The sequence below is a fragment of the Dermacentor silvarum genome, chromosome 9 (genome assembly GCF_013339745.2).
Source record: "Dermacentor silvarum isolate Dsil-2018 chromosome 9, BIME_Dsil_1.4, whole genome shotgun sequence".
Classification (NCBI taxonomy): Eukaryota; Metazoa; Arthropoda; class Arachnida; order Ixodida; family Ixodidae; genus Dermacentor; species Dermacentor silvarum.
The window spans coordinates 111,064,597-111,069,898 of record NC_051162.1 but is presented as its reverse complement, the minus strand read 5'-3'; the positions used below and the strand labels follow the sequence as shown (position 1 = coordinate 111,069,898).

At 48.1% G+C, this 5,302-nt stretch overlaps 1 non-coding gene across 1 annotated transcript; it reads right to left on the bottom strand.

Moving 5' to 3' along the window:
- Window positions 1–3,283: 3,283 nt before the first annotated feature.
- Window positions 3,284–3,376, bottom strand: Trnay-gua (transfer RNA tyrosine (anticodon GUA)). The gene is made up of 2 exons: window positions 3,340–3,376; window positions 3,284–3,319 (listed from the first exon to the last, which is right to left on the bottom strand). It is a non-coding gene; the product is annotated as a tRNA-Tyr (tRNA).
- Window positions 3,377–5,302: the final 1,926 nt, after the last annotated feature.

Here is a 5,302-nt window from a genome sequence, read left to right as displayed (position 1 = left end):
TGTCCAAGTTTATACAGCTGACAAAACTACTATCCTTACTCCGTATAGCTCTCTACTAATTTGCTATCGCAATTGATGCTTCGCCTTTCGGGTGAAACTGCGACAATTTTTTGAGACTTTTCGGTTTCCGCACCGAAGCCTTGTTCACAATTTTGTTGGATATCGCCATAAACATGAACGTGCTTCCTCAAAGTTAATGGTATTCCCCTTCATGTATAGCGTTAATATTAAGGGTGGTAATATCAAGCCGCAATTGCTGCTCTGCATTCCTTCAAGCATATGTCAGAAATCAAGCCGCGAAAGGCGCAGTACGTTTATCCAATATTTGCGCAGGTAGCGTATGCCTGTAATCTAAAGTAAGTCTCAACGTGGCTTGCACGCACTACCGCATACAAACAATGCACTGGGCCTATCCTGAAGCCTGCGCACTATAGGTGGTATTTGTTGCGCACGGCACCTCGAGGTCTGGGAGGCGAAGGGCCGCTCAACAAACCCCACCATAGTTATTTGGTATTCAATATGAGTTGTGTGCAGTTTTAAATTGCCTCACGTGCGGGTCTGCCATGTTGCGCTGCATTCATAATACTTATTCCGAGAAATGTGCGAAAAATGCTGTGCGGATGCCACGCATCCTGGGAATCTGTGGACACGAAGTTGTTATTATTGCGATAGCAATTATATGGACACTCCAAAGCGGATTTCTGCCGTCGGCGTCGCCGTCAGCGTCGCCGTCGCCGTGAGGTTCCGTATGACGTCAACGGCGATGAAATCGTCGCCGCGCTCCGGACGCTATATGTGCGAGTGAAAGGGCACGAGGGACGCGCGCTTTCACAGGGAGCGAACCCACGTCGAAGAACATGCAAACGCGCGTTCTGCGCCATGCTCCCTGAAGGGCTGATGATGATGATAAGTGGTTCTTGAGGGAAAGGGAAAGGTTGGCGCTATCTTCTGCAGCCCTTGAGGGAGCACGGCTCAGCGCCAAATGGCTGCAGAATTAAGCGTCTCCTTCCTCCTTTCCATATATAGAGAGCAAACGCTACTTTTGCCGTCGCGCAAAAGGCTGTGGGGGGAAGGGAGGGAGAGAGAGAGAGAGGGGAGGCGACGTTTAGCTGCGGCACCAAATGCGTATATATATATATATATATATATATATATATATATATATAAACACCGCGCGCGTTCAGTGCGAACGCGGGCAAAACGCTGACGGCGTCGACAACAGTTCTGCGCGTTGCTGGTGCTGCTGCATGTCCAAGTTTATACAGCTGATAAAACTACTATCCTTACTTCGTATAGCTCTCTACTAAGTTGCTATCGCAATTGATGCTTCGCCTTTCGGGTGAAACTGCGACAATTTATTTTTTTGCATTATTGCTAAATGTGCTGACGCTATGTGTCGTAACAGTACAGTTTATGCTACGTTACGTTATGTAGATACTGTGTTTATGTTTTTATATGCTGTGTCGATGGTCATGCATGTGATGAATTGGTTAGTTTCTCTGCTCCTTTAATAAAGTGAATAATGACAACTAATGCTCAATTGCACCTCCGCATCAAGACATTGGCAAATGTCCTTTAGCGTCTGACTGGACGATACGAACGCTATTTCTGGTCTGTTAACCGGCGCAACAACGCCTGCGCTTTTACTCCTACTCGCCGCTGTAAACGTATGACGTCAGAGCTTTTTTTTTTCATGGTTTCCCTCTTAGCAACTCAGCTCTTCATAATAACCTCCCTCTCCTCCGCTATGTCTACTCTACGAGAACAGCAAAGCCAGTCTCGGAGAAAGAGGCAAAGAAGGTAGGTTAGCATACTTCACCTGAACGACTGTAATGCGACAGCATTATATGTATCGACCCACCCAAGCCCTTGAATTTATTTCCTCTGGGATTTTCTCGCGTTACAGATTACATTGAAGATGTTTGTTATGTTCACTGAAACAAAAAATTACACCATCTTCCCGTAGGGGAACCCTGAGTAGTATGCGAAGCAGCCATGGGGTTGACTCAAGTTCCCATTAGTTTTCAGATCTGGTTTGCATGGAGACCGCTTGGGGCGCTGCGGTTTACAAGGGCGTTCGTTCCCGACGCGCGCTATCTTTCTCGGGTGACCGTGAATCCCCCGTACATTGCCCGCTCAAACATGCAAATGAGTGACAACACATGTGTACAGTATATACAGTGTTGTTTTATTGGTCCAGAGCTACGGACGAGAGAGAAAGAGAGAGCGCGTCGGGAACGAACGCCCTTGTGCATCGCAGCGCCCCTAGCTACGGACGCGGAGCCGAAGGTGTTGCCATTCGTTGCGCAATCCGGAGAGAGTAGCGTCGAAGAGGAGGAATGCCGATAGGAGAGGACATGAGACATTGAGAGGAGGGGGAGGAGGATGCGCATGCGCAGTAGGCGTGTGGACGCCGCACGGCGGATGGAGGGAGGGACATAGCCCCGACCATAAGCTCCTTCGCATCTAAAATACCTCTCCCAGCGATATCCAGTTATCATTTTAACACGATAGCGTTAAGGGCCCCGTGTCGCAGAAAATCCGGCGTCTGTGTCGGCTTTGGCGCCCGCGGCCGAGAAAATCATCCCCAACCACGCAGGCCCTCCGATATATTTAGGTATGCCACACCATTCTATCATTAATTCTGCTCATAACTTGTCCTGCATTCTTGGCAAAGCTAATCTTCGGAATTTTGAGAATGACAATCCACAAACAAATGTCATGAAACAAAACACCCACAGCGCATGCTTTTTATGTTAAATCTTCTCAGACTGAAATATTAAAAGTGCGAAACAAAAACGGAAACCTGAAAATTATGCAATTTTTTGAGCGCGGCTGTGCAATATCTCCGGGATCGCCCCACCCAAGAGGCCGCATTTCTACCAGAAAGCTCGCCTTCGTGCATAGCGTTCGCCGCCAGTGTTTCCCGGTAAACATCACGGTTGCTTAGCTGCAGTTGTCGGGAAGCGTGAGAAGCAGTCAGAGATCTTTGAATGCCATCGCGTTCCACTCTTAAAAGCGAAGCTCAAGCGTCCTCCCAAGTTTTCTCACGTCGACCGACTGCATTCCTTGCTATTTCATGAAATTCATCGCAATGACATTCTCTGTCGTCCACGTTTGTGTTTTCTTTTCCTTGCCACCAATTCCGTTGCATATACGTTTAAAAGCCAACTGCATTTCGGCTCAAAGCGTCTGTGTTGGTTTGACATAGATTTTTTTATTTTGATTGTAACACAATGGTAAACAAAATCCTGCAAGAATAAGAACAGAAAAAAAAGATAACTCCGTCGAGCCGGATTCGAACCAGCGACCTATGGATGTCCGCTTTGGATGAAACCTCTACAGTCCACCGCTCTACCAACTGAGCTATCGACGGGGCGCTTACCGTGCGTCTACCGACTTGTCTGGATTGCATAGCTGCATGCAAGGTGGCCTGGTTGCGAGATAATAGAGGCATGGTACGTGGAACGCAGCGCGCAGGTGTGTGTTTCTAGAGTCATAGGGTCGTCCTTGAGTAGAAATGAGCGATTGCGCGCTTTCTTCCTTTGTAATCGAGGCTGTTGTCGCGAGCTACAAGTCTGCCCGATTAAACGCAATAGAAACGCCGAGAGTTGGTTGGTTGGTTTTATTCTGCGAGTGGCTCATACCCACTATGGGGGATCGGCCAAGAATAGGACGATTTATGAAAATAACTAGCCGTATATAAACGAAACACTATACTGAGGAATTTTGAACACATCAAAAGAAGAGAATGCATTTCGATTTAAATTTAAAGATTTAGCTGGGAATTCGACCCGATTTATATATGAACCACACAACAGCTGCAGCAACATCAGTATGCTTATGTCCTAGAGAGGAGGCTTTCATGTATGGCATATCGGGTACGGTAAAATTTTATCCAGCACCGTGAAAACGTCCTTCTAAAGTACGTTTTCTTAATCCTGAGAAACTGTGACATGACAAGAAGTATTCTATCGTCCCATCCTCACCGCAATGTGGAGGGGGGCGCCAAACCAGACTATGCAGATAGTAGTTTAATGTATACGTATTCGACAGAGAAACTGGGTAAACAAGCGAGAATTGTGGGTGTACCATCGTCTTTTTCTGCCGCGTCTTCTAAATCTGCAGTGAACAGCGCTAAATTTTTTTTAAATGCATTGAAATGATAATTTGTATGAGCGGAGATATCGGAACTCCAAATTTTCACAATTCCTTTTTTTTCCTACGGCCATTTCATGTCTGTCGGTGTCTTTGTGATCAGGTAACTTCACCCACGTTTCGGTATGTTGCTCCGTATCTATAGCCTCTTTCACGTCAACTTGGTCCTCGCTCTTCTCTCTGTTCTCGACGCAGAGTAGCTGACCACAGTCAAAGTGTTTCCGGCTGACCGCTCTGCTTTTCTCTATTTAAAAATGTTCTCTCTGTTCCTTGAGCCACTGGGTATACCTACCACTTGGTGCGTTGCCTAATAGACAATCTGGGTGAATGGGTAGGTGCCGAACTTAGGCTTTTTGGTATCATCATCATCACCAGCGTTGTTTTTTTTTTTTGTTGTTGTTGTTGTTTTTTGTGTCCACTGCAGAACGAAGGCCTCACCCTGCGATCTCCAATTACCCCTGCCTTGTGCTAGCTTATTCCAACTTGCACCTGCAAATTTCCTAACTTCATCGCCCCATCTAATTTTCTGCCGTCCTCGATTGCGCTTCATTTTCCTTGGCACCCATTCTGTAACTCTAATGGTCCACCGGTTATCCATCCTACGCATTACATGGCCTGCCCAGCTCCGTTTTATTGCGATAGCAATTATACGGACCCTTCAAGCGGATTTCTGCCGTCGGCGTCGCCGTCGCCGTGAGGTTCCGTATAAAGTCCAAGGGCGATAATATCGTCGCCGCGCGCTGTATGAGCGAGTGAAAGCGCGCGGGGGACGCACGCTATCACGGAGAGTGAACGCACGGCGGAAAGCAAAGGCGACTTCCGTCGCGCGAAAGGCCATGGGGGTATGGGAGGGAGGGAGGCGGGGCGACGCTGTGCTGCGGCACCAAAGACGTATGTTGCATCCGGGCTCAAGAGGAACTGGCCACTCAATCTCCCACGCGAAAGGAGGAAAGCAGGAAGGCAGCGCGGGAGGGAGGGGGGCAGCTTCTACTCTGCCAACAACTGCGCTTGTACTTTACCCGGCTGAGGCGGTTGCCCGCACCGTCTCTTAAAAGCGATCTCCACACGGCTTTGACCTTTGTATGCGCTGCGCATTCGCCGCTCAGTTTCCGTTAAAGCGACAGACCGCACGAACCTTCGCTCG